This window comes from Phaenicophaeus curvirostris, chromosome 2, assembly GCF_032191515.1.
Source record: "Phaenicophaeus curvirostris isolate KB17595 chromosome 2, BPBGC_Pcur_1.0, whole genome shotgun sequence".
In the NCBI taxonomy this organism is placed as follows: Eukaryota; Metazoa; Chordata; class Aves; order Cuculiformes; family Cuculidae; genus Phaenicophaeus; species Phaenicophaeus curvirostris.
Window position 1 is genome coordinate 83,876,524 of NC_091393.1, and position 15,170 is coordinate 83,891,693.

The 15,170-nt window shown below is 41.5% G+C and overlaps 1 protein-coding gene across 1 annotated transcript in view; it reads left to right on the forward strand.

The window, feature by feature from the left end:
* Nucleotides 1-6,333: 6,333 nt before the first annotated feature.
* Nucleotides 6,334-15,170, forward strand: part of DISP1 (dispatched RND transporter family member 1) — a 104,123-nt gene continuing 95,286 nt past the window's right edge. The window contains exon 1 of the mRNA XM_069852711.1: nucleotides 6,334-6,423. The gene's annotated coding sequence lies outside the window, so the exon portion shown is untranslated. The remainder of the gene's footprint in view (nucleotides 6,424-15,170) is intronic.

Here is a 15,170-nt window from a genome sequence, read left to right on the forward strand (position 1 = left end):
TGCAATTCAATATCCTGGTACACCTAAATCGGCCTGCAAAGTCCTCTTTTGTTCTGGGCAGCTGCAGATTTTTTTCTCATTCATCAGAGTAGCACAATGGAAAAAACCCCAACTTTGCTGACTGAAAACATGTAGAATTTACTTTTTAAAATATTCAACAAAGAAAGTGGCTGCACACTAATAATCATGATTTTATTAATCCTTGCTTTCCAGATTCTGCGTTTTTTTCCAAATTAAAATATCGGTCAGCATTTATAAAAAGATAAATCGGCTTTATAGTTTAAACAAGCTGATAGAAGGATAATATACTTATCCTAGGTGATGTTCTGCTTCAGTAATCTCCTTCTGAGATACTGAATATTGTCCTAAGCTACTCTTGGTTGCACTTTTTTGATTACTTGTGTGCATGAAGAAAGTGAGAACATCTGGAAGAGTGGATTATGGAAAGTACTATGCAAGATGAGTTTTCTGGACAATATTTTTGAAGAGATGTCAAAGTTCTGCTTTTCCCTGACAGTTTCATGGTAGCAGAGAAAAAACATGTCTAAAATTTGGTTTTGCATGGGCCTGTGTGGTTTCTGGCTGGCTAAATGGAATAAACAAAATTCCCCAGTTGCTGGGTTGTCAGCTGAAAATGCAAACCAGTGCTGCTCTGTTGCGTGTGCTAACCTCTCTTCCTTACAAAAACAAAGATAGGTTAGACTGATTGTAATGGTTTACAGCATGAGAATTTTTTACAAGAGTAGTATCCTGCCCTAAGCTGTTTTCTTTCTGAACTAGTGAAAAACAAGTTTCAGAAATACAATCACTGAAAGCAGACGTTTCATTCATCTACATGCAAATTGTCACTATAATCCATGCTTGAGTGTCACAGGGAAGATTGGAAGTGACACAACCTCTAAGCAAAACTGGGAGCTCAGCCTATTTCTGCATTACAAGTGCTGCAAGTGATTGAAAGCTGTGAATTTTCCGTAACTTTCTCACATGCTGCTGAGAGTCTTGTTTCCTTGGCATTTGTTTCTTCTTAATTTCATAATTGGCGAGTTGAATCGTTTGCCTTTCAACTCCTGCTGTATAAGCCTGTGGCCAGCATCAATAAATGTTCCAGCTAAGATGGCACACTCCACAGGCCTGACTGTGCTGCTGGATGAAATATTGAAACTTAAACTGTTTCCATTACACAGAATTATATTGTGTTATGCTAATTCTGCTGCATATTAAGTCCCAAGATTTGATAATGCAATGCTGTGGTCAAAGCAGTGGAATTTATTACCGTTAGTCATTCTCTCATCTGTTTTCTTTGCGGTTTGTTTTTTTTCCTCTTCAGAATTGTGTGCCCACTGAAGAGACAACTTATAGCTATGTTGTTCCTTGTTCACATTCTGAATTACATCTTGAAGCAAGAGCTCTATTGCTTTTCTTTCAGCTAGTGCCACTATGGATAACACTGTCTAGGAAAGACTACTGTTCTGCTTGTAGCACACAAAACCTTTGGGAAGAAACAACCATTTCCATCATCAGTTTTGATGTTTCATTGCAACTGCAAGGCAGAAAATGCCGGTGTTGACCCTTTGCTTGCAGAGCTACACTTACTGGCTTTCTCCTGATTTCATAAGTAAGCAAAGCATAACAGAGGAGACTTGTGATCAGCCATTTCTGCCTGGATTAAGATACACAAGAGGCTCCATTTCCACCCCACCCCATTCAGCTTTTGGCAGGCTGCGTCTCTTTGCTGCTTTTACTTTGTACCTGATGATGCCTGTGTTGGCAAGCCAGGGGTAAAGGTGCTATTTAGAGGGAAACTTTTGGTGAAGGTTGCCAGCTGTGAACCTGTTGCATCAGTTGGGTTCCACTTGTTGAAAAATCAAATTGAGTTGTTTGCTTTACCTCTTTATGGAAAGAGACTGAAAAAAATGTTTTTCTGTTTCTGTGGCATTGTTTCCTTATATTTCATCATTCATGAACCATCATGACTACATTCAAACTACCACTGATAATGGAAGAATAAGCCCATGAAGCCCCAGACTAATTGCTTATTTCTGTCATCCCAGGGCCTGAAGTTGCAGTGTAGGCAGCAGATCCATGTGGGCCATGTCTCTGGTGTCTGGTCTGATGTAGCAGCAGCTCTATATGTGCCTCCAAAAGAGGCAGCTGAGCTGTGATACATCTACCTCATTCCTGAGCTCCAGCAGCAACGGTGGGGGATCAAGTCCTGTCTTAGCAGGTGTTGCACAAATATGAAATAAAAGATGTTCCTTACCATCAAGAGCCTATGTTTTAGCTCACTAGAGAACAGGTTGTGCACTGTGAGTGAATGGGCAGTGCTCACACCTCCATATGAGCTGGCAAAGACAAAGCAGCTGTGAAAGAAAGCTGAGTCTTCAGTACTACATGGTTTCCTCGAGATCTAGAGTTCAAAACCCATGACCTGTCTGGTTTTGCACTGGGGAGGCTTTCTTCAGCTTGAGGGATGACAGTCACACCACCCCCCCCGCCAGTGAAAGGCAGATATTTTCTAGTTGTTGATAAAAAAGGAAGGAAAAAGATATTCTGGATCCCATTCTATGTCCTCATTAATCATTTCAAATGCTAGTTCTGGAGAACAGCTGGCTGCTCTTCTATTAAACCTGCAAAGAGGTGACAGTATAAGAAGTCTGCACTAAATGCTTGACAAAAAACATGCATGCTCTGAAATGAAATCTTATTTACTGTGATGTTATTAAATTGCTAAATAAACAGACAAACTCAGAAGGGCTGGTAGAATGTGGGCGGATGAATAAATGAGCTTTGATGCTAATGTCAGTCAATGCTAATTCCTATCCTTTGAAGAAAGCATGATAAACACAGCTGCCAGAAATGTGATCTGAAATTGCTCTAATTAAATTAAGTTTTCATTGGAATGAAAGCAGCCTAGCACCTTGCCTTCCCTCCTTTGTAGCTGGACTAATTCACAGAATAATGACTTTCCAATTCTTTCATGACCAGGTAGGGAGGGTAAGGTTTGTTAGATGTATATAAAGATCTGAGTACACACAAAACTACTGTGTAAAATTCTGTATTCATATTCCTTTTATTGTATTTGCTGCTCAGGATTTGTATCCTAATTTAGGATCTGAGGTCTTCAAGGGGAATCATCTATACTGGCCACTAAACCCTTTCTCCATAGTAATAAGGGGAGATTTTATAGATCGTTCATATTTGTCTCTTACGGTTATGTGTTAGTAGTAAAAGACAGACAAGGGTCTTTCCTTGTTTATTAACTATTTAACTGCTGACCATGGACCATGGATGAGAATAAGTAGAAGTCACTGTAAAGAAAGATATCCAGAGATAAAAGATAAGAAACTGAAGACAGGCGATCTCTGGATAATCCTTCATTTTTTATCTCTGCTTTAAAAAACAGCCTCGCTTCTTTTTGTAGATGAATTGAAAGATCTGTCACTCCAAGCCTTGCACTTATAATTTGCACATGAAATTTTGATTGGGCTCTGATCCTTTTGATGGCTGCTCCTTTTCAGGAGAGCTGAAAGTGAAGTAGAGTGATAGATTTCACTGCTTTGAAATAAAATATTATTTTTGTGACCACTATTTTCAGAATCAATCTAATACATCACAGAGATCAGCACAGCCAGAAGTAAATAACATCTATATATGTTTGCTTTGTGAGTGTTGGATTAATTTATGTAAGAGATCTGTGTCAGAATTTAATGCCATGAAATAAAAATATTAATTTATATACCTCTAGATTTTTAAAATAGAAACATTTTATTAATTTACAAATATACCTATTTTGTCTGTACCATCTACCAATTTCCAAAAGGTGTTAGTTATGTCAAATCAATCTGATGAGAAATTCCATTTACAGCCTCTCTCCCATGTGTGAACACTAGATGGCACTGAAAGACAGGAACCGTGGGGTGGAAACACAGCTATTTAAATTTCTTGAGGTTAGTGTATTTCAGTGGAGGATCACTGAAGCAGAAATGATCTCCTGTAGGTGTATTTTGTGAACAAAGAGAAGGCTTCACAGGAATTACAGAAGCTTTACTGCATGACTCCGTAGTTGTTTGAGCCTATAGAAGACATTGGCACAACTGGAGATGAAGTGGCAGAGCATGGTATTAAGAGACCAGGCCTGGCAGCAAAGTCCCTCTGCAGCCGGGGAGGCTGGAGCTTTTCCTCTTACACTTGCTCATGCTGCTCTGCCAAAATAAATCCCCTCTAAAATCCATAGAGTGCCTTGTATTTATCATAGTGCTCCTTGAGTTCAGCTCGGGTGCCAGCCCTGACAAGAGTTAAAAACATCAACTTCCACAGCATTTCATGCTCTGATCCTAGGCCTGTCTGACCAAACACAAAGCTGATACAAGAGACACACTGCTGGCATTTAGGATGAGGTCTGAGTCAGAATTCAAGATCTTAATGAGCCTTTAATAAAAACCATGTTAAGTGGACCCTGGAGGAAGAACAAGGAGGAAGGGAGGGGGTCTCTGACTCAGGCTGCAAACTCTGACTCTCAAACCATTGACTGCCTGACCTGGAGTATTTCACATGCTTCAGAGTGACTTTCAGAGAGCCAATTACCCTCACCATGGGATGAAAGTGTAACAGCTTGTAATGTCCAAGGGATCACTACAGATTATCTAATGTATTATTCTGGTTCCAGAAATTACAGAGACATACTTTTACTCCAACTGCAAAAGCAAGTGCACGAAGGTTAGCAAACTCTGCACCTCTGAGTGACAACACAATTGTATTTCAGCCTGTCCACTAAATGAGGAAGAGGTCCTTTGGGACAAGATGGTATGCAATCACGTAATTAAAAGCTGAAGTATCTGCACAAGATTACACAATTACAGTTGTAGCAAAATTTTCCTAACGTTTCAGCACTGGATTTACACACCCAGGTAAAATTCTTTTCTATATGTAATTTTATAGAATCATAGAATAGAGTCATAGAATGGCTTCAGTTGGAAGGAACCTCAAAGATTCTGATCCTCCTGCCACGGACAGGAACACTTTCCACTGGATCAAGTTGCTCATGGCCACGTTCTACCTGGTCTTGAGCACCCTCAGGGATGGGATGTCCGTAACTTCTCTGGATAACCTGTTCCAGTGCCTCACCACCCTCACAGTCAAAATTTCTTAAATATTAACATATATATTCAAAATTTACATTTTTAAAAAACTGAAGGGTGGTCCATTGTGTGCATGGGGACGCTGTGGGAGTCAGAGAAAGGCTCTGTGTTACTGCCTGGGAGGAACCTCTCCAGGGGCCACTGTGGCCTGTGCTGTAACCCGGGAAGGTCTGGCTGTGGCCAGGTTACATGGAGGCTGCTGAGAGACCCATACTTGGTTTTTTTCACTTAATTCCTCCAGAAAAAAAAATAAAAAAAGCATAACAGGTTTTCCACTGGTAGCATTATGCTTGTTTTCTTTTCCTTCTTGTACTCTTCTTACACTGAAGAAAACTGTTTCAACCCCACATATGACCTTCCCTCTGCTTAGACCTCTTTTAAAAATGGTGTGTGCTAGGGTGTTGTTCCTTGGAGAGTTTTGGAAAAGGTCTGTTCTTAGCACCTCCCCAACACGACTCCTGACAGCTTGGGGGGTCTTGGACCCAGTGCAGGATGGGTAAAAGTGATACATAAGTAGCTACTATTACAAAAAGTAGGATATTTTTGATTTAAGCTAAAGTGAAGTTAAGTTACACCTAAGTCATTGTGTTCTTTTAAAGTCAGGCAGGATGTCCCCCTGAGAGCATGTTTTCTAACAGTGTTTTTCCAGATTCTGTTCGGTCTTTGGAGATGGTAACGCCTCTTGTGCAGTGTGATCTGTCTCTGCTTCTGCGATCACCTCTGTTTGCAGCCCTTCCCCATCTCAAAGGCAAGGTCAGGAGAGCTGGAGCCAAAGCTCCAAATGAGCAAGAGCTTTGACTGTTGCGGAGTTCATAATAGTATTAAAATGAGTCTTTGGAAAGGAACAGAATATGCATAATATTTCTGGGAAAGTTTATCCATGTGCATGTGAGTGGGAAACGCATCCTGTCCCAGCTTGTCTGGCTGCACACGGTGGATGGGGATCGCTGCCCCAGCCCTGACAAAGGGCTCTGTCTCTCTCAAGCTTCCAAACGCGCCTCAGAGGCTTCATCCCCGGGCGCTCCAGGCACGCGCCGGACCCAGCCCCGCGCTCGCGCCACGCTCAAGATGGCGGACGGCGCGCCCCCTTCTCCCCCCTGCTCGCCGCGCCCAAGATGGCGCTTCCACCACGCCCTCCTTCCCTGCCCTCGCGGCGGCGACTTCCGGAGGGGGAGTGCGCGTCTGTCCCATGGTAACTGCGATACGGGGCGACCGACGCCGCCGCCGCGGGGCCTGCTCGCCTCCTGCCGCCAACACAGCGGGCAGCCGGGCCGCCAGCCGCCAGGTAGGCGCCGCTGGGCGGGGCAGCGCCGCTCCGTGCCGCCGAGGTGTGGGGCGGGACGGCGGCACCGGCCGCGGCAGCTTCTCCTCGCTGCTGCCGGGACCCGCGGGTCCCTTATGCCTCCCGGGTCCTGTTCTGAGTAAAAATGAATTGGGATTTATTGATTTTTTTTTCCACGTTTTTTATGTGCTTTGGTGGGCGCTGGGGCTTATTGATCCACTTATTTATTGATCCACTTATTTATTGATCCACTTATTTATTGATCCATTTTCCAGGAGCTTAACTTTTTTTTTTTTGATTCATTATGGACTGAAACCTGATCAGCTTTTCCGTGTGCCTTTGCCCTTTGTTCAGCCACAGGCTGCGCGGAAGCTGCTCGGTTCGTTTGCTAGGAACACAGGGAACTCGGGTGGCGGTTCCTAAAGGGAGCCCCTGTGGCACCCCTTTGTCTTGGGAGATGGGGACACGGCGACTCCTGGCTGGTGTCTGTGCAGCCGGGATGCAGTTAAGCCCCTTAAGCCTTTCATCCAGTAGTGGTGGCAAAGGCTGGACGTGTGCTGGAGAGGCTGCTAAAGCAGAGGTCTGTACAGAGATGTGCACCTTGTGAGTAGTTCCCAAGGCTCTTCAGTCTCTGGATCCAGTGTAAATGGCCAGTTACTGTGTTGTCAGCAGTTGCATCTGAGTTGACGCAGCTGTCACTGCACCCTGCTCGTGGAATGGGGTGGCTTCTGCTCCAACATGAACGGATGGGTAACCTGCTGGTTTCCCCCAATCTTCCTCCTAGGAGAGGATATTAGAAGTTTAATTGAAAACATTTCTGCAAGAAAGGCAACAGGGCAGTCTATCAGTTTTCTCGGCATCTGGATAAGATTGAAAAATGTGATTTTGCAGAGTAATTGATGGGTCACATTGTATGTCAGCAAATGAAAGCCAGCTCTTTTCAGGAGAGGGATGAAGAGCTGTGGTTACTCAAAGTGTGCCTGTAGCAGATTGTGCATTTTAGATGAATGAAAACTATCTGATCAGAACTCCAAGGAGCTTGCTTGAAATAACTGGCTTAGCCAAGCCTGTGAAATGCTAACAAACACTTAGGATAAAACATCCAAATTGTTAATGGGCTTATAAATATGCTTATCTTCAAGAGTGTTGACTGGTGGGACTGTAGGGGCGTAAGGGTGCGAGAATACAGTTGGGAGAGTTAAGGACTGAGGAAGATGGAATCTTTTAGCTGGAAGAAGGGGTAAGAGCCTGAAACAAACAGCCTGCAGCGATGGAGGTGGGAGATATCTAGTGTGAAAAAGTCAAAGAGGGGAGTACCAGTCTTTGGAGTGGGGAAATCTGTGTTAAGAAAAATATAAATACTTAAGTCATCAGCATTTATGGAGTCTTGTGGGAAATACATAAGTTTGTAATTGCTAAGTTGTTGACTCTTAACAAATAATAATGCTTATAGAGCTTCACTGTATGTTATGATGTTTATAACATTCACAGGTTGTATTTAGATACATTTACACTTGACTCTGAATGTAACATGGATGTGCCTTGTACTACTTCAGTTTTTCAGTAGCATCCAGAAGCTTCAGCTTATGTTGGGATGCTGTTGTGCTGATTGCTGAATGTACAGGTGAACTGGGATGGAAATTGGAGTCGAATAAGCATGCCGGGGCTTTTTTTTTTTTTTTCCCTCCCCATAAGTAAATGTCTTAAATGTCTTTAAATGTTAAGCTTCAAGTAACAAAACACAATGATCTTTGACACTACTATTCTGTTTAGGCATAGAATGGTGGAACTCCACTAGGTAGTATAAAGTATTTTGTAAGTAATTAAATAGAAAGGAAAATCAAATTCTACAGAAAGATTTATTTCCTTCTGTACAGCGAAGTGAGTAATATCCTGTAGTAATATAATAGCCTAGTTTGAGGACACAGTTATTTTGAGATTAGAAGTTTAAAGGTGTACATCTGGTAAGAGCAGCTGGGTGCTGAAATTGGGACCTGATACTGCAGTGGTGCAAAATGTAGACGATTGCATTAGGATTTGAGACTCTGTAGCATAACTCAGCAGGGTATGGTGTCCCCCCACCCTTTCGGGTTGCAGGGAATAAACTGCAAGGATTGGGTTTTCCATTTTTTGGTAACCTGCTTTTGAACTCAATGTAGCAGCATTAAAACATGTTGTAGAATGCAATAAATAAGGCCGCAGTGGTGACTATTTGCCTTTGTGGGACCTGGGAGAAAGCACAGCCCACGATTGGGCTATCCTGTGTATAGAGCAGTACCATTTCTTCACTTTGCCTTCTCTTACTCAGTAATGCGTGAGAGGCATGACTTCAGGATGAAGCTTGTTCTCTATTTTCTAGCAGACAGTCTTGCAGCATTGCTGAGAAAGTAGGGTTTTCCCTTCAAATGATATTTTTTTTCCTTGCTCCTTTCCAAATCTGCTACCATTGCAGATTCCCAGCTCTGTTGAAGAATGCCACATGAATCTATTTTTGACTGATCAGAGAATTACTGTAGCAGGAACAAAAGACATTGATGGGGGGTAGTAGTCCCAAGGGGCCTAGAGAAGAAAGAGATGGAATTCAGATTAGTAGGCTCCAAAAAAATCATGCTGTAGAAGAGGTGAAAAATAAGACTATAAAAGAACAAAGGTAAAAAGAACATGTGAAAACACTTAGTTCTCATAATGTTACCCTTTCCCATGAGGAGACTTTTTGAAAGGCTTTCATAGTAATGTTTCTCATATGTTGACCATAGGTTTGAGTAATAAGCTTTACTTTACCTTTAAGCCTTTAACAGGTGATTGATTTATTAGGTTTGATAGAAGTATAGAATTACTTTCAAACTTTGAAATACATAATAAGCACCTCAGATAATGAAGACGGTCACAACTATCTCTCTTTAAAGTAATTAATGGCATTAATTTGGCTTGGAAATTGCAGCTATTTTCTTCTTCAGCAGCCATATGGTATTTCTGAGTTTAGTGTCACTTCCTGTGAGTAGCTTTTACAAAGTCAGCTGAGCTTTGGTGTGAAGTGCAGCAAAAATTAAACACTATGGGAAGGTGTGAAAAATGTTCTTATATTAAAAAAAATAAAGGCAGGTTGCTTTTCTGCCCTAAGAAAGCAGGCTGCTTTCACTTTGGTGTAACAGTGGACTGTAGGCTTTAAATCATATATTTAGTGAGACTGTAATGCTAAAATAGACAAAACTTGTAGCACATGCTTGTTTGACACTGAAGCTTTTAATACAAATAACTGCAGTATTAACAGATCAATGTTTAGTTGTCAACAAAATACTATTTAGCTTTTTTAAAAATGAGACCTCTCTTACAGTAACTTACCCCTTCAAGAAGATCAGTTCTTGAGGTGTGATACACCTGTTATTGACGTTAATGTGTCTTGACATTATTAGAACAGCCACATAAAATTTCCCTCTGAATTCTGATTTTTGAGGCTTCCAGTAGTTAAAGTGCAGATTTTATCTGTTGCATAATATTTGGAATACAAAGTTTTTAAAGTCAAGAGCTTTTGAAAAATGCTCTGGACATCGAGGAGCACAGTGCAGCCGAGTGTTGAAAGCTAGAATAACAGAGAGGATTCCTTGTCTGGGAATCCCTTAGCTGTGTGTGAAGCAATTTTATAGAGGTGAAAGGTGGTTTTTTTTAAGCTGACCCTGACTCCCTGCTTATTAAGAGGAGTTTAAGTTGCTCTGCGGGAGATGTTCCAGCGTGCAATATTAACAGAAATAAATCTGGCTGCGAGAGTTGTGAGGAAGGACAATCAGTGTCAGATGGTGAACCGGGAAGGAAAAGTTCTAAAAGTCGAAGCAAGCGAATCAAGTGACTGGGGCAAAGGAAAGCAAGGAAAGAAGGAAGGAGGTGTTGGGAAGAGGAGTGGGGTGAAGACTGGGATCGTAGGAGGCAGGAAGTTGCTAGAGGTGATGGAGGGTAGAGTAGACCTTGCAAGAATAAAGTTTTCTGGGGACAAGTGGCATTGAGGAAAGGCAGAGAGAAGGGAACTGATTGGTATACAGACAGGAAAGGGCCATTTGAAATAAAGTAGAAATGCATCCAAAAGAAGTGAGAAGCACAAGAGGAACTAGAGACTGCAAGGTGCGTGGTCTCGGAGTGTGTAGATGGAGGTGAGAGTAGGGGGATGCTGAGCCCATCCCTGCAAGGGGAAACCTAAGTGCTGAGGTGGGGAACTGAGGGACTTGTGGTATGGAGACAGGCTAAGGTATGTGGCCTAAAATGAGAGTCACTGTATGGGTACCCTCAAGAGGGGTACCATGCTGGGAGTCCTGAGTGGTGTGGAGCCCAGAGTGATGGTCATAGTGTGCTCAGGCTACAGTGAACGAGAGACTCTGCCTTCCCTCTTCTTACTCCTCCCCCCATCTTTATCCTCTATAGTAAAGGTGAAAAACTTGCCTTCTGGTGGGTTGGTGTAGTTAGCTTGTGACTGGAAATAACATGAGCTTTCTGTGTTCAAGTCTCTGAAGAAAAGTCTTGCAGTGTGTCTTAATCTATAGCATTGTCTTTGTAGAAACAGCCAAACACGCTATAATAAAACCATTCTTGTGCTGCCTATAGTATTACATAAATCTTGTGCTATGTGGCACAAATTAATAAAAATGACTAAGTTAAGCCAAAACTATTAGCAAATTGATACTGTGCTTCAGTCTTGCATAGTCTCTCCTTGTTAATGAACTTGACGTGCAGATAAAATGTGTGAGAATTAGTTGGTAAGTTTTGCTGCAGCTGGTTTGTATGTTTAATTATTTTGTCATATAAATCTGTCTTGTATCCAGAGATAACATGCAGACAATCTCCAGCTGAGATGTTTAGTTGTCTAGCGAGATGTAGTTGTTTTAGGTCAAGAGGTAACCTGAAGGAAGTCTCCGGACATGGTAGAATACTCCAAAAATATAATGAGCAACCTTGAAGAGATTTATATGCTTCTTTGTCTAAAACTAGTATATATACCTGCTGCTTTTGTGGGATTGTATGCCTTTTTTAGAAGGGCCTCCAATTCAGCACTGAATTGTAAAATAAAAATATTATTATCTTTGCTTCGAAGACTTTGTCCTTTTTAATATTTTACCAGTGAATGAGTGCTTCTCACAATCTGGGGGCTTGTCTGGGATAAGTGATCCTGTCTCTGTAGGATAGGACAGTGGGAGTGGAGAGACGCGCCCTGCTGCTTTTAGCAGTCTCCAGTCTACTGTCCTGCCCCGAGAGGAGCAGTGAACCTTGTCTGGGCGGAGGACTCTCGAAGCAAAGAAGGTGAGAAGGTAATTTAATGAATTAATGGATCTGAATTGTGCGCGGCAGCCGAGTAATCCTGTGCACAGGACCCAGGTAAGAAAAGTGAGTGGTAAGTATTATATGGGCGGCTGGGAGAGCAGGACTGAAGTTGTGTGTGAGTGAGATGCAGAGTTCCCTGCAAAGCGATTGTGGAGTCCTTCTAACCACGGTTCCATATCTCTGTGAGGAGACTGGCCAGTGAAGGGGTGAAAATGAAAGGGTTCCAGGTGAATGGTGACCTGTGGGAAGAAAAGTATAATGGGTAACAAGCTCATTAAGAGACAGTCAAAAAGGAGAGAGGAATCTGAGGATCCCTCTTTGACCATTCCACCTGACAGTCCTTTAGGGGTGATGCTCAGGGAATGGGGGCAAGGTAGCACCCAGGGAGAATACAAGGGCCATGGCAGATTATAAAGGTATTCTTTAACTGAATTAAGTTTGGAGCTAGTCAGGAGACGTCCTGTGCAGTGCTGGTATACTGGGTACTGGAACCCAGAGTATGCCTTTGGAAACTTGGAATTTGCAGTGCCGTAGGGACTCTTTGAGAATAATTCAAAGAGCCTTACTGATCGAAAATATACAATTTCTTGGGTTTTGGTGGCAGGGGTTAAAGTTCCCACTGTCTTGGTTTTGTTAGGGGGGTTCTGAGTCCCCACTAATAATTGTTATAAGAATTGTGTGCCATTCTGGTTTTGAACTTGGAAAGTGTAATAAGAAATCGAATATTAATAACTGATTTTAACTTTGGTATACTTCATAACTCTGCATGCGTGTGCCTGAGACATAGCACTGCTATGAAGCGATTGTTGATGGGAGGAGATAAAGTGAGTGTAGGTTTTGTCTTAGAATTTTTATGACTTTGTTGTTAACCCAATAGCTGTTGCACAGACAGTGTGTGAAGAACAGAAGCTGGTAAATTATGTCAAGAAGTTTGGCTAAAGACTGTGGCCACAAATAATTTTAATCTTGAGCAACATAAAAAAAAAAAAAAAAGAAAAACTGCGGCTATGTGTGTGAGTGCCCCACCTCTTTCTCTTCCCTGAATGTGAGGTTTTTTTGTTTTTTTTTTTTTCTTTTTAACAACTTCTCTGAGTCCACAGAAGTTAATCATGTCACCTCTGTAGGGGGATACTAAGTTATGAACAATTTTATTTGGATAAAAATAATGAGCACCCCAGTGATTACTAGAGATTCTTTAACAGGTTTAAGTAAAATTTGAGGGAAATGATCCTTAAAAATTTTTAATAAAGTGCCAGCTATTGATTTATCCAAAATTTGTTGTGTGATTATTTCTGCAGGCAGTTTTATTGTTGTGTGTATAACTGAGGAACAATATGCGCAGGTTTAGTATGTGTGTGTGTATTATGTGTATCAATAATGTAAGAAACGTTGAACACCTGCTTGATTGGCAGAGACAAAACTTAATGTCATTTAATAGAAAGTGTGATCAGTGGTGGAAAAGGTATGTGAAGAGAAGGAGAGAGAAAAGGTTTAAGTAGCAGTGGTCACTGGTTGTTTGTAAAAGGTTTAAGCAACAAAGGCATGTGCCTCTGATTGTTAAACTTTTAAAACTCTGATCACCTTCTTAGAACTTTGCTGAAATGCAACAGAATAGTCTCCAGCTGCTATAAATTTGGTAGCAATTCCTCTGGCAATTTAATTGCTTTAATTGTTTATTTTCTAGCCTAAACCATCTCAGCACTGATATGAGAACTATAAGATTAAGACCTGGTTTATTTTTCAAGAGATTTAAGGAAGATTGTTCGTTGTTCAACAGTTTACGTGTGTTTGAGGGAGTGACTTTTTGGTCGACCCTAAGCTGGAGAAAATATTTGAATGTTTTTGAGAAAGTTGTTTTAAACCATATGTGTGATCTTAGAAGAAAAGGGTTTGGGTTCTTTTTTTTTAAATCCTTTTACAGCAAAGTGATTTAGTAACACTCTGCACTCCAGTGTTCCTTATCGGATCAGCAACTGCTGGGGGCTGTGGCACAGATAATAGCGAATGGGATTTTAACAGATACTAACAAAAGGAGTGTGCCAGAGACAATATCCTTTGAGATTAAAAGACTGCAAAGGAACAGAAAGCAGAATTAATAACTTTTTATGGTATGGAACTATTAGTGTGTGAATCTGACTAATGAAAAAGCTGGATGGAATTTACCAAGTAGTACAGGACTTGAGAAAAATAAAAAAAAATTGTCAAATATGTGCATCTTGTAGTGGACAAAATTAAGAATAACCGGATACAGTTTACAGTGTTAGATTTAAAAGATGCATTTTTCTGTCTGCCACTAGACAAAGAAAGTCAAAAGCATTTGAAGAAGAGAGTCCTACCTATGGTAGAAAAGCCTAGCTTACTTGGACAGTTTTATCCCAAGGTTTTAAAAATAGCCCAACAATTTTTGGAAAGGAATTAGAACAAGAACTTGACGCATGGGATTCTCCCTCTAGAGATAAATTCCTTCTACAGTATATGGATGATTTGTTAATAGCAACTGAAACAAGACCTGAGTGTATTCAGTGGACTGTGAGTTTGTTTAATTTTCTCAGATTAAATGGATATAGAGTCTCTCAACAGAAAGCCCAAATGGTGCAAGAAAGAGTGACAAACTTAGGATATGGACTGTCCAGGGAACAACGAGAACTGGGAATTGAATGAAAGGAAGCCATCTGTCAGACTACACTCCCACAAATGGTAAAAGAGATCAGGACCTTTTCAAGAATGACAAGTTGGTGCTGTTTATGAATCTACAATTACGGAGTGATGGCAAAGCGGTTAAACGTGCTGAAGAAATACTTCACCTATTGGAGGCAGTACAACTACCAAATAAAGTAGCCATCATGCACGGTCAAGGGCACCTGAGAGGTAACACCGACCAGGAAACAGGTAATAGATTGGACAGCAGAACTGTTGTACCTGCTAGCTTGGTCTGGAAACTTGTCAAGAGGGAACAAGCATACATTACCAAGCTAATGATAGATACCAAACTACCATGGGCCAACTGTCTGTTGTTAGCTTTATTACGAATTTGAACTGTCCCGAGGAAAGACTTCGTGGTGTTTCCATACAAAATGTTGTCCAACCTCCCATATTTAGGGAGGGAAGAGAGTGTGCTAATCCCTGAAGTCAATATACACCTTAAAGGTTATTTGTGTGGAATAACTCAATCTCTTGCAGATTTAAGAAATAGTGGATTGCTGCCCCAAACAGCATCCCTGGATTTTAGCCTACATCAGATACAACCTGGGAACTGAGTCCTAATGAAATCCTGGAAGGAGACTACTCTAGCCCCAACGTGGGAAGGACCTTTCCTGGTACTTCTGACAATGGAAGCAGCCATAAGGACTCAAGAGAAGGGGTGGACTCATGTCACTAGAGTGAAGGGACCAGTAGCCCTGCCTTCCAGAGAGTGGACTGTGAAACCAGGAGGTGATCCTTTGAAA